This window comes from Vicugna pacos, chromosome 4 (assembly GCF_048564905.1).
Source record: "Vicugna pacos chromosome 4, VicPac4, whole genome shotgun sequence".
Taxonomy (NCBI): domain Eukaryota; kingdom Metazoa; phylum Chordata; class Mammalia; order Artiodactyla; family Camelidae; genus Vicugna; species Vicugna pacos.
In genome coordinates, this window is record NC_132990.1 from 37,186,937 (window position 1) to 37,213,801 (window position 26,865).

Here is a 26,865-nt window from a genome sequence, read left to right on the forward strand (position 1 = left end):
TTAGTATCCGGGCCGCCGTCCTTCCCACACATGTTCAGTGGCTTCCAAACTCTAAGCCCATTATCAAGCCGGCAGCTCCTGAACTCTTCAGGTTGAGAGTTGCTGTTGAGATGCAAATCCACTTACCAATTAGGGTTCTTCACTGTAAGAAATACAGCCCTCGCCTTGACCTACTTTTTCTCTCTTTACTCTTCTGTGTGTGATATCAGTGGCAGTGTGTGTGCTTAGTACATACATAAGCACAGCATGAAATTAAAATGAAAAACTTAGAACATTTATCTCACCAGGTAACATGGTTTCTATAAACTGTGCATATAATATAAGAAGTGTTTGTCTTTCTATTTTTTTTTAAGAAAACAGTAAGGTTGAGATAATCCCTTTGTACAGTGAGTGATATCTGAATAACAATTTCAACTCTTTTAATTTAATGCAAAAGAACACATGAATATCATTTTAAAAGTCATGCTATATGGCTTATGGCAAAAACCAAAGTCCTTCTCCCTACTTCTCCCCACTTTATGGGCCCCTTTTAGTATTTCTTCTGGTATTTACTTCCATATTTATAAAAAGCGTGTTTACACCACCTCACCTTGACTTTTCAATTGCAGACATGATTTCTTGGCTTTGACTATAAAAGACTCGGATTCACCTCTTCTATACTCTGCCTTCCCTTAGCCTCTCCACACTGCCATCTTTGGCTGAATCAGTATTCGGTTGTTTGCATTCTGCAGACTGTACAGGCTCTCCCCTGCTGAGACACACGCATTGTGTTATCGCAGTTCTTGCCTGCACAATAATTGTTTTTAGTGAGATAAATAACTGAATTGTTTTTTCATTTGCTTAGTTTCCTGCATACTGATCAATAATTTATGTCAAACCTCTAAAACAATCTGAGATCCCTCTCAGTATGAACATATTAGGAAATCTCTCATTTCTATTCTTTCTGGAAACCTCCTACCTGGAGCCCTCCAAGCCCTGGTCCACCCTGGACTGGCTGCTGCCTTGTCCATCGACACAGCTGTCATCTGGGGTCTCCTTCCCTATCACCCTGGGGAGTCCCTTTGTCTCTTTTCCATGTTAGGTCCTGTTTCCCGGATCTCTCATCTTCTTTCTTTAGACTGATGCTCCTATTGTGGGGAGCAATCCCCCAGGAGCTATCTGGAAAGGTGCCTGGGAGGTACATTTTCTGGGACCCTGCATAACTGGGAAGTTCTTTACTCCACCATCACACTTAATTGGAAGTTAGACTGGGTGCAGGCCTCCCAATCTCCAGTGTGCTTTTGAGGAGGCCACCACCACTGTGATTCCTGATCGCTTGTGATCTGTTTTTACCTCTCTGAAAGCCTGGAGGGTCTTCTTTCTCCCTTTGGTTCTGGAATTTCTGTGGGTCTTTTTGACTTCATTATTCTAGGTACCTACTAGAATCTTTTAATCAGGAAACTCAGGCCCTTTGGTTCTAGGAAATAGTCTTTCTAATTTCTCCATTTTATCTATGTTCCAACTTCTTTCCATCCTTTGCCTTAACTGCCCTTCCTTGAAGATTTCCTCCACTTTATCTTCTAACCTGCCTATTGAAGGATTTTTTAAAATTCTTGCTGTCATTTTTTTAATTAAATTTTTTCGGAATTTTTTTTTAATGGCATCCTCTTCTAATTTAGTGGCTCCCCTATCTCCTCCTACCTTTCTAAGGATATCAATGTAGTTTTTTCCTGCTCTGAGCACAACCTTGATTTCTCCAAGTTCTTTTTCCATTTGCTTTTTTTTGTGTTTTTGTCTCTTATGTTAGATGTTCTTAAATGTTTGGTGATCCTTGGATGCCAAACACTTAGCAGTGGGTCCCCAAAAAGCCCCTGGAAGATCTACCAGTGGCAATAACCCTCACTGGGGGGGTGATCAGGTGGGGACCCAGGTTTTATGCTGGAAAACCCCCAAACATGAGTAACTGTGGGTATCTTCTCATGGGCCACTGTGTACCCCTCAGAGAGGAATACTCTAGTTTCCCGTGGGGTGGAGGTGGGTGGGTTCTAAGCCTTACAGCTAAGCGCTCCAAGGCCTTCTGAGTCTCACCGCTTAGTGGACTCTGTCTGTGTTCCACAAGGCACCTCTCATCCCCATTTCCAGCTGTGGCTAGGGTCCCCAGTTCCAGCCCTTCTCTGGTTCACCCCTTCTTTATAGTAAACCTCCCGGCTTCTGTAGGGTTTAGGGGAGTAGCTGGAGAAGGGATTTGGAATCTAATTTTTCCCATGACAGACCTTCAAACAATCCTTTTCTTTTTCAGCCACACTTCTGCCATCTGAGGTTATCTCGTGTCTCAAATTCCTTAGCCTTTCTTGGAGCACAAATCCCCACAGACACACAGCAGAGTAGGAAAAATAGAAACTCCATCAGTGTATCGGTCAGAATCGATCAGGCTATGCTGCGGCAACCACCACCCCAAATCCCCAAGGCTTAAAACAACAAAAGGTTGATTCCTCTCTCACACTGTATGTCCACATGGTCAGCAGGGAGCCCTGCTCATCACGGTCACTTGGGACCCACAATGATAAAGGCTCTGCCATCTGGTGACACTGTCATCTTAACCTGAGGCTTTGGGGGAAGAGGCTGCACTGAGCTGCTCCCGCCCAGAAGTAACAGCACACCCCGCTGCTGCCATTTCACTGGCCTTACCCAGCCTCCAGGGATGAGGGGGCACGGGGCCGTCCTCCCTGTGCCTGAAAGAAGAGGACAACTGGCAATACCGATGGGGGAGGGGCACAATGATGTCTACCACAGCCAGGCACCACTTTGGTCTTCCAAAATTTGGTTCTCCTCTGCTGCCATTTCCTGTCTCTTGGGACTTGTGGCTTTACATATTTTTCTCATTTTACTGTCATTTTAGGGTAGCTTTAAGGGGGAGCAGAGATAAACACCAATTCAAGCTGCACAACACACCACTCCAAGTAGGCAAATCCCTCCCACTGATGCTGCGTGCTTGTGCCCACCCATCTCTGATTCTACCACGACTCTGTTCTCTACTCAGGATGAATCTGTTGCATAAAGAGAGATGCATAGGCCGTGCAATTTTTCAGAACTTGTCATTCCCAATTACTAGAAATGAAATAGAATCTGTAATTTAAAAACTCCTTGCAAACCAAAGTCCAGGACCAGATGACTTCACTGGGGAATTCTACCAAACATACAAAGAAGAACTTATACCAATCCTTCTCAAATTCTTCCAAAAGACTGTAGAGGAGGGAACATTCCCCAACTCATTCCACGAAGCTACCATTACTGTGATACCAAAACCAGACAAAGACACTACCAAAAAAGAAAATTACAGGCCAACATCTTTGATGAACATAGATGCAAAAATATTAGCAACTGAATCCAACAACAAATAAAAAAGATCATACACTACAATCATGTCAGATTCATCCCAGGGTCACAAGGATTCAATGCACGCAAAATCAATGTGATACATCACATCAGCGAAAGGACAAAAACCACATGATTATCTCAACAGATGCATAAAAAGCATTTGATAAAATTCAACACCCATTTATGAAAAAACTCTTACCAAAGTGGGTACAGAGGAAACATTTCTCAGCATAATAAAAGTTACTTATGACAAACTCACAGCCAACATAATACTGAACAGTGAAAAGTTGAAAGCCTTCCCACCAAAATCAGGAACAAGACAAGGATGCACACTCTCAACACCTCTATTCAACATAGTATTGGAATTTCTAGTTATAGCAGTCAGATAAGAAAAAGAAATAAAAGAGATCCAAATTGGAAGGAAAGATGTAAAATTGTCACTATATGTAGATGACATGAAACTATATATAGAAAGCCCTAAGGACTCCAGACAAAAACTACTAGAGTTGATAAACAAATTCAGCAGGTTGCAGGCTGTAAGGTTAACATGCAGAAATTGGTTGCATTTCTTTACACTAACAATGAAACGTCAGGAAAGGAAAGTAAAAAAAAAAAAAAAAAAAAAAAAAAAAAAGGCCCTTTAAAAATCCAACCAAAGAGGTGAAAGTCTTATATGCTAAGAATTATAGAACACTGATAAAGGAAATTTAAGATGATTTAAAGAAATGGAAAGAAACTCCATGCTCTTGGATTGAAGAATCAATATTGTTAAAATGACTGTACTCCAAAGCAAACCACAGATTTAATGCAATTACTATCAAGTTACCCAGGACATTCTTCACAGAACTAGAACAAATAATGCTAAAATTTATATGGAATCAAAAAAGACACAGAATTGCCAAAGCAATACTGAAGAAAAAGAACAAAGCTGGAAGACTAACCCTTCCAGACTTCAGACAATACTAGAGACCTACAGTAATGAAAATAGCACGGTATTGATACATAAAACAGATATATAAATCAATGGAATAGAACAGAGAGCCCAGAAATTAACCTACAAACTTTTGGTCAGTTAATCCTTGACAAGGGAGATAATAACATACAATGAAGTAAAGACAGTCTCTTTAGGAAGTGGTGTTGGGAAAACTGGACAGCAGCATGTAAATCAATGAAGGAAGAACACTCCCTCACACCACACACAAAAATAAACTCAAAATGGCTTAAAGACTTAAACATAAGACAAGACACTATAGACTTCTTAGAAGAAAACATAGGCAAAACATTACCTGACATAAATCTCAGCAATGTTCTCCTAGGGCAGTCTACCCAGGCAATAGAAATATGAGCAAAAATAAACAAATGGGACCTAATTAAACTTAAAACCTTTTGCACAACAAAGGAAACCACAAGTAAAACAAAAAGACAACCTACAGAATGAGAGAAAATATTTACAAAATAAGAGAATAACAGGAGTTTAATTTCCAGAATATACACACAGCTCATACAACTTAATAACAAAAAAAAAACAACCAACCCAATCCAAAAATGGGCAGAAGACATAAACAAGCAATTCTCCAATGAAGATATACAAATGGCCAATAGGCACATGAACAGATGTTCAATATCACTAAATATCAGAGAAATGAAAATCAAAACTACAATGACATATCAACTCATACCTGTCAAATGGCCATCATACAAAAATCCACTAACAATAAATGCTGGAGAGGGTGTAGAGAAAAGGGAACCCTCCTACACTGTTGGCAGGAATGTAGTTTGGTGCAGCTGTTATGGAAAACAGTATGGAGATTCCCCAAAGACTAAAAACAGACTTACCATATGATCCAGCAATCCCACTCCTGGGCACATATTCAGAGGGAACCTTAATTCAAAAAAGATACATGCATCCCAATGTTCATAGCAGCACTATTTACAATAGCCAAGACATGGAAACAACCTAAGTGTCCGTTGACAGATGACTGGATAAAGAAGTTGTAGTCTATTTATACAACGGAATACTACTCAGCCATAAAAAATAATAAAATGATGCAGCAACATATGTGGACCTAGAGATTGTCATTCTAAGTGAAGTAGGCAGAAAGAGGAAAAAAAACCATATGATATCACTTATACCTGGAATCTAAAAAAAGACAAAGAACTTATTTACAACAGAAATAGACTCACAGACATAGTAAACAAACTTATGGTTACCGGGGTGGGGGGAGGAGTTGGGGAGGGATAAATTGGGAGTTCAAGATTTGCAGATACTACTATATATAAAATAGATAAACAAGTTGATACTGTATAGCACAGGGAACTACATTTAATATCTTGCAATAACATAGTGAAAAAGAATATGAAAATGAGTATGTATGTTCATGTATGACTGAAGAAACTGTACCCCAGAAACTGACACAAAATTGTATACTGACTATATGCCACTAAAAATATATATGGGAAAACAAATTTAACAACCCCCGCCCTATCAAAAAAAACTGAAAAGTCTACATAATCTATGGGAATCCATCACAGAAAAAATCAGAATAATTGGGATTCCAGAAGAGGAAGAAAGGTATAAAAGCTTATTTAAAGAAACAATAGCTGAGAACTTCCCAAACCCGGGGAAAGACTTGGACATACAAGTTCATGCAGCTAATAGATGACCTGTAATCCCACTGCCAGAAGACCTTCTCCAAGACACATTTTAATGAAACTGTCAAAAATCAAAGATAAAGAAAGAATCCTAATGGCAGCCAGGGGAGAAAGATAGTGTAACCCCCAAAGAAATACCATTAGGCCATCAACAAATTTCTCAGCAGAAATCTTACAGCAAAAATCTCCTGAGAGAATAAAACATACTCAAAGTCTTAAAAGAAAAAACTGCCAACGAAGAATATTCTATTTGGCAAAGTTATCCCTCAGATATGAAGGAGAAACAGACTCATGTACAAACAAAAGCTGAGGGAGTTCACTACCACTAGCCCTGCCTTGCAAGAAATGCTGAAGGAGTTCTTTAGGCTGAAATGAGAAGACAGCAATCACTGACATTAAAATAGGAAAGTATAGAACACATGGTTAAAGGTGAAAATACACAATCGTATTTAGAAAACTAATTTTATAATAGGATTGTTAACCATTTAAATGAAAATGTTAACCACTTTACAAGTTAAAGTAAAAGAGTATTAAAAATAAATATACCTACTATAACTGGTTAATGAATACATAACATAAAAAAGGTAATTGTGACATCAAAAATATAAAAGGAGAAGTAGAAGGGTATAGTCTTTGTAGGTAATCAAAGATAAATCGCTATCAACAGAAAATAAACAGCTTTATCTATGAGATTTTTTATGTAAGTCTCATAGTAACCACAAAGCAAAAATCTAGAATAGATTCACAAAAGGAAAAGGAGGTGGGGGGCAGCAGACAAAGCATATCATCGTGGAAAATCACAAATTTACAAAAGGTAGGCAGGAACAAAGGGGGAAAAAAACAACAGAAACACAAAACAACCAGAATGTAATCTAAGATGGCACTAGTAAGTCCTCACACATCAATAATTACTCTAAATGTAAATGCAGCTGAATTCACCAATCAAAAGGCACAGATAGCTAGATGGACTCAAAAAAAAAAAAAAAAAAAGGAAAGAAAACAAGACCCAACTATATACTGCTTACAAGAGACTCACTTCAGCTTTTAAGACAATACATAGGCTCAAAGTGAAGGAATGAACAGAGATATTCCATGCAAGTGGAAACCAAAAGAAAGGGAGGGATACTATACTTATATCAGACAAAATAGACTTTTATCCAAAAATAACAAGAGACATGAAGGTCATTATATAATGATAAAGGGGTCAATTCATCAAGATAATAAAACCATTATAAATATGTACACACGCAAAATGGTCGCACATAAATACGTTAGGCAAATACTAACAGATCTGAAGGAAGAAACAGATTACAATACAGGAATGGTAGGGGACTTCAATACCACACTTTCAGCAATGGACAGATCATCCCAACAAAAAGGTCAATGAGGAAACAATGGACTTACAACATGTATTACACCAAATAAACCCAAAAGACCTATACAGAACATCCCATCCAACAGCAGCAAAGTACACATTCTTTTCAAGTGCACACTGAATATTCACCAGAATAGATCACATGACAGGACACAAAACAAGTTTCAGTAAATTTAGGAAGACTGAAATTACACTAAGTTATCTTTTCTGAACACAATAGTATGAAATTAGAAATCAACAAGAGGACAGGTAGAAAATCTAGTCCTGAACAACAAATGGGTCAAACAAGAGATCAAAAGGGAAATCAAAAAATACCTCAAAATGAATGAAAATGGAGACACAACATTTCAAATCTATGGAATGTTTCAAGAACAGTTCTAATGGGGATACTTACAGCAATAAGTGCATATACTAATAAATAAGATAGATCTTGGAGAGTGACATCACCAAGAGAGTGACACAGATTGTTTCTGACTCCGCTTTCCCTCAAAGATTAACAACTATTCATTAACAAGACACTACTGAGAGAATTCAAGAATACAGAAGTGAGGCTGAAACAACCCCTATATCACAGAGACCAAAACAAACCACATTAGAGGGAAGAAGAGCAGCCATGTGCAGACCACACTGTCCCTTCCCCAGGCCAGTGCAGCACCATACCAAGAGATCTCCCCAAGCCTATAGTTCTTCCACTGTGAAAAGCAAGCTCAGGATGGACATCTGGTTTCCCCAGTGTTGTGGGGCACTTTGTGGAATCCCCCACTATGGTTTCACAGGTATTACAGGGAAATCTTAGGGGCCTGACCACTGGGAATCTGATTATGATGGAGAAGGAGGCAGAGCCTGCAACAACCAGCACTCAGATCTTGGCAAACTCAGTTCCTACCTGCAATGCTCAAGTCCTAGTCCCAACCAGCTGCTGTGCTCATCTGGAGAACTAACATGGTGGTCAGTCTGACAAGGGAATTCAGTGGGATACAGGCCTGGCTGATTCAGGTCCTCAAACAAAGAGGCTTTGATTCAGGCTTTGCCATCCCTGGAGCCTAGTCTGCCCCTACTCATGCAGAGCAGCTGAGTCAAAGCCCTGCCTATTGCTGCACGTAGCTCCTAGTCCCATCTGACCGAAAAGGTTGGCAAGAACACATAGACGCCAAAATCCTCACCAAAATTTTAGCAAATAGAATCCAACAACACATAAAAAAGATTATACATCATGACCAAGTGGGGTTCATCCCAGGGACACAAGGCTGGTTCAACATATACAAATCAATCAATGTAATACATCACATCAACAAGAGAAAGGACAAAAACCACATGATCATCTCAATCGATGCAGAAAAAGCATTTGATAAAATTCAACACCCATTTATGATAAAAACTCTCGCCAAAGTGGGTATAGAGGGAACATATCTCAACATAATAAAAGCTATATATGACAAACCTATAGCCAGCATAGTTCTCAATGGTGAAAAACTCAAAAGCTTCCCACTAAAATCTGGGACAAGACAAGGATGCCCACTATCACCACTCCTATTCAATATAGTCCTGGAAGTCCTAGCCACAGCAATCAGGCAAGAGAAAGATATAAAAGGGATCCAAATTGGAAAAGAAGAGGTAAAAGTGTCATTATATGCTGACGACATGTTACTATATATAGAAAACCCTAAAAGGTCCACAAAAAAGCTACTAGAGCTGATTGAAGAATTCAGCAAGGTAGCAGGTTACAAAATTAATGTTCAAAAATCAGTTGCATTTCTTTACACTAACGATAAATCAACAGAAAAAGAAAGTAAAGAAACAATCCCCTTTAAAATAGCACCCAAAGTAATAAAATATCTGGGAATAAATCTAACCAAGGAGGCGAAAGAATTATACACAGAAAACTATAAACCATTGATGAAGGAAATTAAAGAAGACTTTAAAAAATGGAAAGATATTCCATGCTCTTGGATTGGAAGAATCAATATTGTTAAAATGGTCACACTGCCCAAGGCAATCTACAGATTTAATGCAATCCCTATCCAATTACCCAGGACATATTTCACAGAACTAGAACAAATCATAATAAAATTTATATGGAACCATCAAAGACCTAGAATTGCTAAAGCATTACTGAAGAGAAAGAAAGAGGCTGGAGGAATAACTCTCCCAGACTTCAGACAATACTATAGAGCTACAGTCATCAAGACAGCATGGTATTGGTACCAAAACAGACATATAGACCAATGGAACAGAATAGAGAGCCCAGAAATGAACCCACAAATTTTGGTCAACTCATCTTCCACAAAGGAGGCAAGAATATACAATGGAATAAAGACAGTCTCTTCAGCAAATGGTGTTGGGAAAACTGGACAGCAGCATGTAAAACAATGAAGCTAGAACACACCCTTACACCATATACAAAAATCAACTCAAAATGGATTAAAGACTTAAACACAAGACAAGATACAATAAACCTCCTAGAGGAAAACATAGGCAAAACATTATCTGACATACATTTCAAAAATTTTCTCCTAGAAGAAATAAAAGCAAGAATAAACAAATGGGACCTAATGAAACTTACAAGCTTCTGCACAGCAACGGAAACCAGAAGTAAAACAAGAAGACAACCTACGGAATGGGAGAAAATTTTTGCAAGTGAAACCGACAAAGGCTTGATCTCCAAAATATATAGCAGCTCATACGACTCAATAAGGAAAAACTAAACAACCCAATCCAAAAATGGGCAGAAGACCTAAACAAGCAACTCTCCAAGGAAGACATACAAATGATCAAAAAGCACATGAAAAAATGTTCAATATCACTAATTATCAGAGAAATGCAAATCAAAACTACAATGAGGTATCACCTCACACCAGTCAGAATGGCCGTCATTCAAAAATCCACAAATGACAAATGCTGGAGAGGCTGTGGAGAAAGGGGAACCCTCCTACACTGCTGGTGGGAATGCAGTTTGGTGCAGCCACTATGGAAAACAGTGTGGAGATTCCTCAAAAGACTAGGAATAGACTTACCATATGACCCAGGAATCCCACTCCTGGGCTTGTACCCAGAAGGAAATCTACTTCAGGATGACACCTGCACCCCAATGTTCATAGCAGCACTATTTACAATAGCCAAAACAAGGAAACAACCTAAATGTCCATCAACAGGTGACTGGATAAAGAAGACGTGGTATATTTATACAATGGAATACTACTCAGCCATAAAAACTGACAACATAATGCCATTTGCAGCAACATGGATGCTCCTAGAGAATGTCATTCTAAGTGAAGTAAGCCAGAAAGAGAAAGAAAAATACCATATGAGATCGCTCATATGTGGAATCTAAAAAACAAAAACAAACAAACAAACAAAAACAAAGCATAAATACAGGACAGAAATAGACTCATGGACAGAGAATACAGACTTGTGGTTACCGGGGGTGGGGGGTAGAGGGTGGGAAGGGATAGACTGGGATTTCAAAATTGTAGAATAGATAAACAAGATTACACTGTATAGCACAGGGAAATATACACAAAATGTTATGATAAATCACAGAGAAAAAATGTGACAATGAGTGTGTATATGTCCATGAATGACTGAAAAATTGTGCTGAACACTGGAATTTGACACAACACTGTAAAATGATTATGAATCAATAAAAAATGTAAAAAAAAAAAAAAAAAGAACACCCAGAGGCTGTGTTGCCCAGTAATGCCTGAGAAAAGAGTATGGCAGGCAGAGCTGATGTTCTTCTTCAAGGGAGAATCGAGTCTCAGAGCACAGCAAGTGGCCCTGTTCAGGCAGGAAACTTGGGGCACGGATCCTCTTGAGTCAAAACTACAAAGAGCCTTGCTGCCTTGAAGCTGTTAGCCCCACCTTGTGGAGGCATGGAAACTAATCCATAGGCCTGCCCATTGCTGAACACAGCCTTCTCAGCTCACCGGATCAGGGACCCTAATCAGAGCACATGAGAAGCTGCACGGCCCATCCCACAGCCCTGCTGACAGTGGCACGGGAACAGAAAGCGCAGCCCATGGCACTCCTTGTCTGCAGAACAAAACCTCATCTGGCCAGGGTTTCAATGCACAGTCTTCCCTGATTTGGTCCCCAGTGAGCTGTACATGCCCTGGGCCCTGTCCTGCTGCCCAGCCAGGACAGGGCAGCTAATTCGTAGCCCCGTCTACTGCTAAGTATAGTACCCAGTGCCAGTCATCCAGTAATACAACCAGAGAACCCAAGCAACTTCAGAGCCCATCCTACACCCTTGCTCGGGGAGGGAACTAACCCAGTGGTCCTATCCAACTGGTCTCAGTCAGGGACACCCCCTCCCACTTAAGAGTTCAGGCAGGGGCCTCACCCAGAAACAGTCCCAGAGAGTAAGCCACACCTGCCCAAGGATGTCACCAGCTGACGTGCCCAGAAACCGAAACTGAGCTGACTTGTGGACCAAAGTGAACCTATATAGTCTGGAAGAGGAGACCACTTACTCAAATGCAGATACCAACATAAGGAGTCAAGGGCCATGCAAAATCAAGTAAACACGACACCATCAAAGGAAGCTAATAAAGCTCCAATAAAGAAATGGAGATCTATGAACTGTCAGACACAGAACAGACTAGGACTCTTAAGGAAGTTTAGTGAACTGCAAGAACACACTAACGACTAAACACAATCAGAAAAGCAATACATGAACAAAACAAGTTCAACAAAGAAACAGAAACCATTAAAAAAAAAAAAGAAATCCTAGAGCTGAAAAATAGCTTCAAAAGCAGATTCAACCATGCAGAGGAAAGAAATAGTGACCTGGAAGAAAGGGCATTTGAAATTATCCAGTCCGAAGGGCAAAAAGAAAGAATAATAATAAAGAAGGAAGAAAGCCTGTGGGATTTATGAGAAACGATTAAAAAAAACAGTATTCACAGTATGAGAATCTCACAAGAAGAGAAAGAAAATGAGACAGAAGGTATATTTTTAAAAAAGTGTATTTAAAGCAATAACAGCTGAAAACTTCCTAAACCAGGAGAAAAAAAACGGACATTCAAATCCATGAGGTCCAAAGGATTCCAAATAGGCTGAACCTGAACAGAGTTGTAGCAAGACACATTATAATTAAGTTGTCAAAAGTCAAAGATGAAGAAACTCTAAGGCAGAAGGATCAAGATGGCAACTAAGAGGATACGGAGCTCACCTTCCCCCAGAAACACATCAAAAATACATCTACATGTGGAACAATTCTCATGAAAACTAATTGGAAACGGGCAGAACTCCTGCGAGAAACCAAGTCTGCAAGAAAGATTCCCATGTGACTAGGTAGGATGGGAATAAAAAGCATCAGGTCAGGACCTGTACCCTTGGGAGGGATCTAAGAGGAAAAGAGAGATGAGATAAACTCTTGCCCTGGGGACTGAGCCACAGACAGGCTGTCCCAGTCCTGCAGTCCTATGTGGAGGAGACAAGCCCCCTCGGCTTCTGGAAGAGCCACTGGGACAGACAGGATAGCTGGAGAAAGACTCCACTTGTGAGACATGCACAGCTGCTGGCTTGTTAAAAGACGGGGCTGAGAGTGTTCTGCACAAGTGGCTGCCACCTCCCTGGGCTCCCCATCCAAGCTGGGCAAACACCCTGGCCCCTCTCACGCCATACCATGGCTCCTCATGGGGTCTAGGGCAGCTAGGTGCTGGGAAAGACTTGATTCAGAGACAGAGATGGCCAAGGGGCCTGGGAGGGGTGTGCTCAGGGAGAGACTGTGACAGCTATTGTTGGCGTTTACTCAAACAGCGCCACAGAGGCAGCCCAGACCTCAGGCAGCAACGGAGCCCAAGCCTCTGTGAGCAGCACACGGCAATCCCCACTCTCAGACAAGGGAGCCCTCTGACTCCACCCACTCCATGCCACAGCTTGGCATTGGATTCAGGGCACCAGGTCCTGGAGAAGTCAATCTAGGGACACAGGAGGAGCCAACGGCCTGAGGTGTGGTCCAGGTGGAGCAGCGGCCACTGATGGCGCTTGCTCAAACAGGACCTCAGAAGCATCTCAGAACTCTGATGGCAGTGCAATCACTTCAGTTCCTGTAACCACAAACTCTGATCCCCAGTCCCAGCCAAACAAATGTTCTGGCTCCACCCACCCCACACCACAACCTTGCACTAAAGATTTGGAACGACCACAACAGGGGAAAAGATATGACCTTGGGCTCCATCTGAGTGGAGCCCACAGACACCTACACAGGCAGCACATCAGACCCCTGTGAACACATGAGCCCCACTTACTGCAGCACTCCCCTCCTTTGAGCTAAAGCCCCCAATGCGGGGAGAAGGAATAACACACTTGAAGAGAACACAGCCAGCTCAAGCTCATACCTCAGGGCTTCCACTCCAGCAACTAGGGAGCAGACCTCACCAATGACAGGGCAGTGACAGCCACAGAGCAGAGAGGAAGTCCTGCCTGACATCCTGCATGGGCTTTGGCTCTTCTAACACCAACCACATCCCCTATCAAGGTGATGGTGGAAAGCACAGCCTGAGGAAAGATGTGGCTGGTGTCTACATCAAATCCAGCCCTCACACCAAAGATACTGGACATGCAGTCTACACAGCAACACTCCTGCATAAAAGTATTCTTTCAAGACCACAATAGATAACTAATTCATCTAAATTCATAGAAACAGAGAAGGTTGAGTAAAATGAAAAGGTAGAGGAACTACTCCCAAATGAAAAAGAGACACCCTCCCCAAATAAATAACAGTCTAACAGACACTGAGTTTAAAAATTTGGTAGTAAAAATATTAACTGAATTAAGAAAAGAGTATCAATATAAATGTAGTTCATTTAAACATGGAACTAGAAGCTATAAACCAATCAAAATAAATAATTCAATTACTGAGATAAAGAACACTCTAGAAGTAACAGCCAACTAAATGACACAAAATAATGCAGCAGTGACCTGGAAGATAGTATGACAGAAATCAGCCAATCAGAACAGCAGACAGAAAGACAAATGAAAAAGGATGAAAGTAACATACGAGACCTATGGGATAATATAAAATATGCTAACCTATGCATAACAGGGATTCCAGAAGGAAAAGGGAGAGAACCGGATTGGAAATGTATTTCAAGAAACTATGGCTGTAAACTTTGCAAACCTAAAGAAGGAAACAGATATCCAGTTACTGGAAACATAGAGGATCCCAAACAAGATGAACCCAGACAGACCCACACTAAGACGTAACATAATTAAAGTGGCAAAATTTGAAAATAAGAGAGAATTCTAAAGGCAGCAAGAGAAAAACAAAGAGTCAGTGACAAGGGGACCCCCCATAAGACTATCAGCTCATTTCTCTGCAAAAACTTTGCTGGCCAGAAGGGAGGGGCATGATATAGCCAAAGTCCTGAAGGGGAATAACATGCAACCTAGGAAACTACCCAGCAAATCATCACTTAGAAAAGAAATAGAGATAAAGAACTGCCCAGACAGGCAAAAACTAAAAAGAGTTCATTAATACTAAACATACCCCTTCCCCGAAAAAAAACCTTGAAGGGTCTTCTCCATTTTTTGTTTTGGGGGGAGGTAATTAGGTTTATTTATTTACTTATTTATTTTAATGAAGGTACAAGGGGTTGAACCCAGGACCTTGTACATGCTAAACATGCACTTTACCACTGACCTATACCCTCCCTGCCTTGAAGGGTCTTCTCTAGATGAAAAAATAAGAATCTATTGGAAATGGAAAATCCCAGTAAGAAATGCAAATATATAGTAAGGTTGAAGATCACTTAAATAGGTCAGTATGTAGATTTTAAAAATTACTAAAGTGATCGATTACAATAAACAAAAAGGGATATGCTTGAAGGTGTGAATATGACATCCCAATATATGGGAGGTAGGTGTAAAAATATAGATCTTTCAGAATGTGTTTGAACTTAAATAATTATCAGCTTCAAGCAAGTAGATATATAATTATGGGTCAATATATATAAACCTCCTGGTAATCACAAATCAAAAATCCACAACAGCTACACAAAAACCAAAAAAAAAGGGAACTTAAGCATAAAACTACAAAAGAAAATCATCAAACCACAATGGAGAAAAAAAAGAAATTTAAAAAGTACTACAAAAACATCTGGAGAATAAGGATTAAAATGGCAGTAAGTACATACCTATCAATAATTACCTTAAATGTCAGTGGACTAAATGTTCCAATCAAAAGACACAGGGTGGCTGGCTGAATTAAAAAAACAAAAAAGACCCTTCAAAATGCTGCCTGTAAGAGACTCACTTCATGGTAAAAGACACAGACTGAAAGAGAGGGGATAGAAAAAGATTTCATGCCAATGGAAATGACAAGAAGGCAAGGGTAGCAAAACTCGTATCAGACAATGGAGACTTTAAAAACAAAGTTCATAAAGAAAGACAAAGAAGGACATTATACAATGATAAATGGATCCACACAAGAGAGTATTTCACTCATTAATATATATGTACCCAATACAGGAGCACTTAAATACATAAAGCAAATACTAACAGAGAGAAACTGACAATAATACAATAACAGTAAGAGATTTTAACACCTCGGTGACATCGATGGACAGATCATCCAGACAGAAAAAAATCAATAAGGCAACAGAGGTCCTAAATGACACAATAGACCAGGTGGACTTTTTGATATCTACAGGATGCAAGATGCAAAAAAAAAAAATCAGAATACACATTCTTATCAAGTGCACATGGAACATTCTCCCGGATGGACCACATACTAGGGTATAAAACAAGCCCCAACAAATGTAAGAGGGTAGAAATCATATCAAGTGTCTTTTCCAATCACAACAGTATGAAACTGGAAATGAATTACAGAAAGAAAAATGAGAAAAGCACATACATGTGGAGACTAAGCAACATATTACTGAATAACCAATGGGTCAATGATGAAATCAAAGAGGAAATCAGAAAATGCTTTGAGACAAATGGAAGTGAAAACAACTTTCCAACTTTGCATCTAAGGTATGCAGCAAAACCAGCTCTAAGAGGCAAGTTCACAGCAATTCAGGCCTTCTTCAAGGAACAAAAATCTGCAACAACCTAAAAAAAAAATCACAAGAAAAAGAAAAAAGCCCAAACTCAGAAGAAGGAAGGAAGCAAAAGTCAGAGAGGAATTAGAGATTAAAAAAAAAAAAAAGAAATGATCACTAAAACTAAGAGCAAGCTGTTTTGAAAGATAAACAAAATTGACAAACCTCTAGCCAGGCTCATCAAGAAGAAAAGAGAGAGGATCCAAATAAACAAAGTAAGAAATGAAAAAGGAGAAATAAAGACTGATACCACAGAGATATAAAATATTTATAAGACAACGCTATGAAAAGTTATATGCCAACGAACTAGACAACCTAAAGAAAATGGACACATTTCTAGAAACATACAGCCTGCCAAGACTGACTCAAGGAGAAACAGAAAATGTGAATAGACCAGTCCCTAGAAGTGAAATAGAATCTGTCTAATTTAAAAAACAAACAAAAAACAAACAAACAAAAACTCTCTGCAAGCAAAAGCCCAGGTCTAGATGGTTCAGTATTTTTTCAACACTTCAGGAATTAATGTCAATACTTCTCAAACTCTCCACAAAAAATTAGAGAGGAGGGAACACTCCTCAACTCAGTTTACAAGGTCAGCAACATCCTACTATCAAAGCCAGGAAAGGACACTACCAGAAAAGAAAACTACAGGCCAAGATCCCTGATGAATATAGTTGCAAACCTTTTCAACAAAATACAAGCAAACTGAATTCAGCAGCATATTAAAAGGGTCATACACCATAATCAAGAGGGATTTATACCTGGGATGCAGAGATGGTTCAAGACACACAAAATCAATGTGATACATCACAGTAATAGAATGACAGACAAACTTGTATGATCATTTCATTAGACAGAAAAACTGCATTTGACAAAATTCTAATCCCTTTCACAATAAAAATTCTTGACAAATTAGGTACAGAAGGAATGGACCTCACCATAATAAGGGTGGTATATGACAAGCCCACAGCTAACATCATACTTGGTAGCGAAAGGTTAAAAGCTTTTCCTCTAGATGAGGAGTAGGACAGAGCTGCCCACTCTCACCACTCCTATTCGACATAGTGCTGCAAGCCGTTGCCAGACCAATCAGGCAAGAAAGAGAAATAAAAAGGCACCAGAATTGGAAAGGAGGAAGTAAATTTGTCTCTATTTGCAAAAGACATGATTTTATTTATAGAAAATCCTAACTATTCCACCAAAAATGCTGTTAGATCTAACTAACAAATTCAGTAGAGCACAGGATACCAAATTAACAGACAAAAATTAATAGCATTTTTATACACTAAACACAAATTATCTGAAAAAGAAATTTTTAAATAATCCCATTTCAATAGCATCAAAAAGACTACCTAAGAATAATATAACCGAGAAAGTAAAAAAAAATCTCTACCCTGAATACAAGACACTGATGAACGATATAAAAGATGACACAAATAAATGGAAATATATCTCATGTTCATGGATAGGAAGAATTAATATTGCTTAAGTGTCCATATTACCCAAATCCAAATGTAATCTTGATCCAGATTCCAATGGTATGTTTTAGAAGTGGAATAATCCTAAATTTTATATAAAACCACAAAAACCCTGAATAGCCAAAGCAATCCTGAGAAAGAATGAGGCTAGAGGCACCACACTTTCTGATTTCAAGCTATATTATAAAGCTATAGTAATTAAAACAGCTTGATACTGGCATTAAAAACAGACACATGGACTAATGGAACAGAACTGAGAACCCACTGTTGAGAGGGTGTAGCTCAGTGGTAGAGTGCATGCTTAGTATGCACCAGGTCCTGAGTTCAATCCCTAGTACCTGTTAAAAAACAAACAAACAAACCTAATTACCACCCCCCACACACACACATAAAATAAAACAACAAAAACAGAATTGAGAGCCCAGAAATCAACCCATGCACATACAGTCAACTTTTACAAGGGAGCCAGGAATATTCATTGGATAAAGACAGTCTCTTCAATAAATGGTGCTGAGAAAACTGGATATTCACATGCAAAAGAATGAAACTAGACCTCTGTCTTACACCACTCAAGAAAAGCTAACTTAAAATGGATCAAAGACTTAAGCATAAGACCTAATACCATAAAACTCCAAGGGGGGAAAAAAAACAGGTAAGAAGCTCCTTGACATTGGTCTTGGCAATCATTTTCTGGGTCTGACACCAAGAGCACAAATAATAAAAGCAAAAATCAACAAATGGGACTATATTAAACTTAAAAGCTTCTTCACAGCAAAAGAAATAAACAAAATGAAAAGACAACCTACAGAAAGGGAGGAAATATTTGCAAACCATATATCAAATGAGGAGCTATTATCCAAAATATATAAACAATGCATACAATTCAATAACAACAAAAAAAAAATCGTTTAAAAAAGGGCAGAGGAACTAAAAGGAAATTCTTCCAAAGAAGATATCCAAATGCCCAACACATACATGAAAAGATGCTCAACATTATTAATTTTCAGGGAGATACAAATCCAAACCACAATGAGATATCACCTCAGCTGTTACAACAACTGTCAACAAGACGACAAGAGATAAGGAGTGTTGGTGAGATTTCTTGGAAATGAGGTCTCATTGGTGATATTAAAGGTACTCAAAATATGAGGACTGACTGAAAATGCCTAGAAGAGACTTCTTATGCTTGTATAAACAGAGTTTAAAACTTTAGGAAAACCTACTGGAGAAAAGGCAGCCCTTGTACACTGTTAGTAGAAATGTAAATTGGTTCAGCCACTATGGGAAAACAGAATGGAGGTTCCTCAAAAAAAATTTTTAAAGACTACCATATGATCCAGAGATCCCACTTCTGGGTATATATTCAAAGGAAATGAATATAGGATATCAAATAGATACATACACTCCTACGTTTACTGCACCATTATTTACAATAGCCAAGGTAAGGCAACAATCAAGAGTCCATCACTGGAGGACTGGATTAAGAAAATGTGGTAGATATAGACAATGGAATATTGTTTAGCCATGAGAAAGAAGGAAATCCTGCTATTTGTGACAACATGGATTTGCCTTGAAGACATTAAACTGAGATAAATTAGAGAAAGACAAATACCATATGTTATCACTTGTATGTGGAATCTGAAAAAGCCAAACTTGTAAAAACAGAACATAGAATGGCGGTTACCAGCGGCTGGGGGGGCTAGGAAATAGGAAAGATATTGTTTAGGTGTACAAGCTTGCAACTTGTAAATAAATAAATCCTGGAGATCTAATGTACAATATACTGATTATAGATGATACGGTATTATAGACAAACTCGCTAAGAGAGTAATCTTTATATTCACCACAGAAAAAGAAATGATAATTACGTGACATGATAGAGGTATTAGCTAATGTTACAATGGCAATCATATTGCAATGTATGTTTATGAACTCAACATTGTACACCTTAGTTACATGTGTCAATTATATCTCAAAATAATAAAAATCGAAAATCTTACATATAGCAAATGAAACAACTGATAAAATGAAAAGGCAACCATTGATAAAACATAAAGGCAATCTACAGAATGAGAAAATATTTACAAATCATGTATATTAGAGGATTAATATCCAAAATAGATAAATAACTCATCAACTCAATAATCAAAAAAATTTGATTTTAATATTGGGCAGAGAAATTGAACAGACATTTTCCCAAAGATATACAAATGGCCAACAGATATATGAAAAAGTGCCCAACATCATTAATCAGGGAAATGCAAATTAAAACCACAATGAGATGTCACCTCACACCTGTTAGAAAGGCTGTTCTCAAAAAGACAAGAGGTAACAAATGCTGGCGAGTCTGTACAGAAAAGGGAACCCTTGTCCATGGATCAGAAGAATTAGTATTGTTAAAACAGTCACACTACCCAAAGCCATTTACAGGTTCAACACAATCCCCAGCAAAGTATCAAAGCCATTCTTCACAGACATAGAAGAAACAATCCTAAAATTTATGTGGAACCACAAAAGACCTCAGATAGACAAGCAATGCTGAGGAAAAAGAACAAAACCAAAAGTATCACATTTTTTTATTGCAAACTACACTGGAAAGCCATAGAAGTAAAATAATATGTATTGGCAGAAAAATAGACACATAGACCCATGGAACAGAATAGAGAGCCCAGAATTAAATCCTAGCATATGTGGTCAACTAGTATTGAACAAGGGAGCCAAGAACACCCAATGGGGAAAAGACAGTCTCTTCAACAAATGGTGCTAGAAAACCTGGAGAAACACATGCAGAACAGTGAAACTGAACTCCTATTTCACATCACTCACAAAAATTAACTCAAAATGGATCAAAGACTTGAACTTAAGGCCAGAGACCATAAAACTTCTAGAAGAAAACATAGGGAAGAAGTGCATCAATGTTGCTCTTAGAAAGGATTTTTTGACATGATACCAAAGGGACAAACATCAAAAGCAAAAATTAACAAATGGGACTACATCAAACTCAAAAGCTTCTGCATAGCAAAGACACAATTAACAAAATTAAAAGGCAGCCTACAGAATGAGAGAAAATTTTTGCAAGTCATGTACTGAGTAAGGCATTAACATCTAACATATAAAGAACACAGCTTAAAAATTTTTTTTGATTGATCTTGTGCCCCATCCATACAAAACAAAAAATATGCAGAAGACCTAAACAGTTATTTTTCCAAAGAGGACATCAAAATGGACAACAGGCCCAGGGGAAGGTGCTCAACATCACTAATCATCAAAAAAAAAAAAATCCACCCAAAACAACCGTAAGACATCACCTCAGACACGTTAGAACGACTATCATGAAGACAAGAAACAACCGGTGCTGGAGAAAATGTGGTGAAAAGAAACCCTTATACACTGTTGATGGGAATGTAAATTGCTCCAACCACTATGGAAAGCAACACGGACGTTCCTCAAAACATTAAAAATAGACCTACTACACAATCCAGCAATTCCACTTCTGGGAATATACCCAAAGGAAATGAAAACCCAAAGGAAGTTGGAAAGATGTGTCCACCCCATGTTTATTGCAGCATTATTCACAGCAGCCCATTGTGAAAGATACAGAAACAACCCAGATGCCCACCAACAGACGAATGGATAAAAAAGATGTGCTATATACACAATGGTGTATTATTCAGCCACAAGAAAGAAGGATATCCTTCTTTTTTGTGACAACATGGATGGACCATGAGCACATTTTGGTAATGAGATAAGCCAGATCACTTATATGTGGAATCTAAAACACACACACACACGATATCAAACATGTTTAAAAAAAAAAAACAAGAATAAAACAGTGGTTACCAGGGGGTTGGGGTAGAGGGTAAGACTGTGGGTGTTTAAGGGTACCAACTTGTAACAAGTACCAAAATAGACAGAGATTTCATGTACAATTAAGCACAGACAGTAATATTGTAATGAGTATGTAATGTATTAAGTATTGTTACAACAGCAACCATATTACTATATAAAGGTACCAAAGTAACATGATGTGTACCCTAAATCTAGACGTTACATGTCAAATTTATCCAAGAAAAGAAAAGAAAAAATGATACAATGATCTAGTAAAGACTCATGCTATTTCATAACATTCTTTTGATTAGTAGTCATTTTGCACAGTAACAAAATGCACTTCTATAGAATTAGAAAAAATTACTTGAAATACATGAATTTTAAATAAAAATGTGACAGGAATAAAATAATGTTCTGATCATTCATGAAGATGGAAAAAAAAGAAGGAAAAGGAAACCGTTGTGCACTAGTGGTGTAAATATAAAATGGTGCAACTACTAGGGAAAACAGAATGAAGATTCTTCAAAATTAAAAATAAAACTACTGTATGATCAAGAAATCACTTCTGGGTATTTATCCAAAGGAAACAAAAATCATTATTTCAAAAAGATATATGCATCTAATGTTCATTGCAGCCTTACTGACAATAGATAAGACATGGAAATAACCTAAGTGTCTACTGAATGTATATTGTTTATATAACTGCATATATATATACACACATATACACACACACACAATGAAACATTATTCAGCCATAAAAAGGAAGGAAATTCTGCCATTTGCAACAACATGGATGAAACTTGGAAGTATTATGATAAGTGAAATGTCAGACAAAGAAAGATAAATAACTATATAATCTCACCTATATGTGGCATCGAAAAGAGAAAATCATACATAAGGAAAATAGATTGATGGTTGCCAGGGACCAGGCAGGGGTAGGGGGTATTGTCAGTGAAATGGGTGGAGGGGGTCAAAAGGTATAAACTTTCAGTTATAAGATAAGTACCATCTGGGGATGTAATGCACAGCATGGTGACTATAGTTTACAATACTACATTGTATATGGTTATGGGGTTGGGAGGGAGGAGGGGTGGGAAGGGATAAATTGGGAGTTTGAAATTTGCAGACACTAACTAATATATATAAACTAGATAAACAAGTTCATACTGTATAGCCCACGGAACTATATTAAATATCTTGTAGTAATTTACAGTGAAAAAGAATATGAAAATGAATTTATGTATGTTCAGGTATGACTGAAGCATTATGCTGTACACCAGAAACTGACACAACGTTGTAAATTGACTATAGTTCAATAAAAATCTGTATATTCAATGCTCAAAAAAAAAGTTGTGATATATATACACACACACAATGGCATACTACTCAGTGGTAAGAAACCATGAACTAATGCCATCTGCAGAAACACGGAGGGACCTAGAGGTTATCATACTAAGTGAAGTCAGTCAGACAAATACCGTATGGTATCACTTATATGTGGAATGTAAAAACAAAAATGATACAAGTGGACTCATTTATAAAACAGAAACTTAGACACAGAAAAGAAGCATGGTTACTGGGGGAAAAGAGGGAAGAGGTAAATTAGGAGTTTGGGATTAGCAGATACAAACTATTATAGACAAAATAAACAACAAGGTCCTACTGCCTAGCACAGGAACTACATTTAATAGCTTGTAATAACCTATAATGAAGATGGAATATGGAATAGTGTGTGTGTGTATATACATGTATAACTGAATCACTATGCTGTACACCAGAAACAATCACAACATTGTAAATCAGCTATATTTCAATTTTTTTAAAAAAAGAAAGCAATGAGAAAAAGAACTGGTCATTCATTGACAGTATTTTTCATGAAGGAGGTTGGGAGGTAGTTTTCAACATGTATGTGGAAGACAGACTTTTATAGAAGTAAAGCATTTATAACTATTTTTCCAGAAAACAATTATTTTCACTCAGTGCTGAGCATCTAGTCTACGTTCAGTAAGTTCTTGCTAATGAGCAACCCTATCCTCACATTTTGTACGAGTCACCAGCAAACAGGTGCTGGTATTCTCTACATAAGAGAAATAGCTAAAGCTCTGAGGGAATTAAAAGTAGTGTTAAAAGCAGATTCAGCTACCAGCAGACATCTCTGGCAAGTAGTACACGTGGCTTATATTTCTGTCTATTCGCTCAGCTGTAGTTCCTGATCTTTTGGGGAATGCACTGCTTCTGTACCAAGAATTCCAGGGCCCCTTTTTCAGGCCTGTTGACTGAAACCAGAGTGGGGCAGCTCCTTCCTTGTGCTAATAAGAGATTTAGCTAGGTCTCCAATCCACAGATCTTATGTGGGGAAACTACTCACGTGATATCTGTCCTTTAAATCAGTGGCTCTTACTCACTTATTTATTTTATGCACTTAAGAATCACAGGGAGACTTTACAAAACAAAATAAAACAAAGCAAACAAAACAAAACCACAGATCACTGGCCCCACTTTAGGTATTCTGGTTTTGGAAGGAAAGGTAGTAATTTGTATTTTTAACAAGTACCTTCCAGAAAGACTTCAGACCACACTGCTTTTAATAGTGCTTTTCCATCTTCTACAACAGCATACACGGCATGAACATTCAGTAAATATTTTCTGATGCTGAGATGGAAATCAACAGAATACATATATATTCTCCCATAATACCATCAAAGAGGAAGCAAATGAAGGTCCTTCCTATAAATAAGGCATAACAGATGACATGCAACCCACCAATTCAGATGACTTTAAGATGGCTGGCAGAATAGCTTAAGGCACAGGTTTTTGGTTTTGTTTTGTATTAACTATTCTTAACCCAGTAAGCCCTCACCAATTTCTTAGTGTCAAGTTGAATTTTTGGTCAGATGGATTTCTAGAACATCACCCAATATTCTAGAATCAATTCTACTTCTGAATGAAACATCATGCAAGAGGGTTAAGTTGTTCTTCTAGTTCAAATAGGTAAAAGCAAGCCCCCGCCCCCAACTTAGGCTGTGCTGTGGATTTATTGAGGCTGCAGGGACAGGGTGGTTAAGGCAGTCATTTTGCGGAGCTGGCGCAGGTGAGAGAGATAAAGGAAGAGGCCACACCTGAACCGAATGCTCCTGCAGCTTCTTCACAGATGGCTCTTCAAATTTCTAAAAGGGTGCAGAACCCAGCCTCTTGCCAGCTCCCCACTTTTAAAAACCTGCTCCATGTCCACTACATTTGCAAAATGCTTTCTGCATCCCTCCCTGCTAGCCAGCAACAAACCTGGAGACAGCTGGAGGTCACTGAGAATTCTGCCCAAGTGCACATCTGTTTTTAACTGTTTGATTGTGTAGCCTGGACAAGAGAGGAGATACTGAGCATGCTGAACTGACTGACCCAATAAATGCTGCCCTCTTACTGGGGAGGATGCAGAACCTTTCCCAATCTGTTTCCAATCTTTCCTTGAAGGTGCCTGCAATTTAATCAGCTAACAGCCATTGTTGACTGTTACTAAAAGAAGAGGCGAATGATACCTCTCTGACCTGCATAACCCTTTATAGATAAGTAAAATGAACAGCTACCAATAATGGGTTCTCACTCCAAAAGGTATACTGAGAAAAAGCCTGGTGCAATCATAAATGCAGAATTAAATGAAACTGAACTTAACCTCTTGACCCTTCTTTTACTCCAAGCTCCCTCTTTAAATCAAAGTGCTTAAAAATTATTCAAGAGAATGGGAAAGTGAGAGTTGTGGCAGAAAGAGAATCTTTAGAGCCAGGTAGTGGGGGCAAAGGTTAGACTTCTTGATTTGTTTTGAATAGACTGTAACACCCACGCTTGCCAAGTTATCAAATTTCTTTGGTATTTCAAAAAACGGAAAATGAAATGTCAACAGGGCAGCAATAGCTTTCTGTAGCTCTTCACAGAAACTCTAATTCATTTCAAAACCGTGCCTCTTGGGAGGTGAGAAGGACGCGCTGGTACCACCAAAAATGAAAATTAAGCCTCTCCTGAAAGTCACAGGGTGGGTGAAAAAACTGCAGACACCCCTGGCTGGCAAAGGCCCAGAAGGATACTTCTTTGATTTCCTCCAAAGAGGCCACAATGTCCGTTTCAAACCTTTAAGGGGTTGTTTTAAGGCAGTAGTTCTCAAATTGTGGTCCTGGGACCAGCAGCATTAGCTGGGAACTAACTAGTGATAATGCTGAACTTCACCTGAGCCCTGAGATTCGGGAAAACAGCAAAGGTTAAGGAATCCCCACCCCTTTTGTGTTCTGGAAAAGGCTTATACAAAGAATCTCCCTTCCCAAAAGACTTGAGAAACTCACAGGTGCCCCCTCATTTACCTATGATGAGGCCAGACACAGACCCTCCAAGACAAATGATTAGCTGAACTGCTGACTGATCAGAACAAAATGCTTATTAACTAGCATTTGATTAAGCTTCTCGCCTTCTTCCAGGTCCCTGAGTTTTGGCCATACAACAATCCCTCCTTTAACAGCCCGTCCTGGGAATAGGCTGGGCTCAGGTTAAAACACTCTCTCGTGGGCAACGCATTCCAGCTATGCTTTCATCCCATGTCCTCACACCTTGTTCTTTCTAGCTTTGCTTATTCCTCCCTATAAAAGAACCCCCCTTTTGCCTAACCCTAGAGACTTGCAGTTCTTACAGTCAGAGGTTCTGCTACTGCAACAGTCCCCATCCCCCTGTTACAACAGTGCCTTTTCTTCTTTCAATAATCCTTTCCAATAAAGTCTCTCCTTACTCAATCCAGACTCGTTTTCTTTTCCTTTTCTTTTTATTTGACGTCAGGCCACGGCCTATAACTTCTAAGTGGGAAACTGGGGGATGGGGAGTGGTGCGCCTGGAAATCAATTTCTGAACAAATGCTCCAGGAAGTTTGAAAACCACTAATTTACAGCAACCTCTCGACACTTAATTCCCTCCCACCTGTGTTTCACTCACGATCGCTTAAGTGCAAGCTGTTTCTGAGGCTTAAGGTGGACACATTTTTTAGCATCCCCACAGATCATCCATCTCATCAAGTCATTTCCCAATGACAAACGAGGCCACCCAGCGCCCGTCTCCCCTCCTGGCCTGGCCAAGCGTGATGTTGAGCAAG

At 38.9% G+C, this 26,865-nt stretch overlaps 1 protein-coding gene and 1 long non-coding RNA gene across 2 annotated transcripts in view; both read right to left on the reverse strand.

The window, feature by feature from the left end:
- Positions 1-26,859, reverse strand: LOC140696050 (uncharacterized). Its single transcript, XR_012072003.1, has 3 exons — positions 26,694-26,859; positions 590-748; positions 1-102 (listed from the first exon to the last, which is right to left on the reverse strand). It is a non-coding gene; the product is annotated as an uncharacterized lncRNA (long non-coding RNA).
- Positions 1-26,865, reverse strand: part of APBA1 (amyloid beta precursor protein binding family A member 1) — a 201,884-nt gene that overhangs the window by 50,682 nt on the left and 124,337 nt on the right. The window lies entirely within an intron of this gene.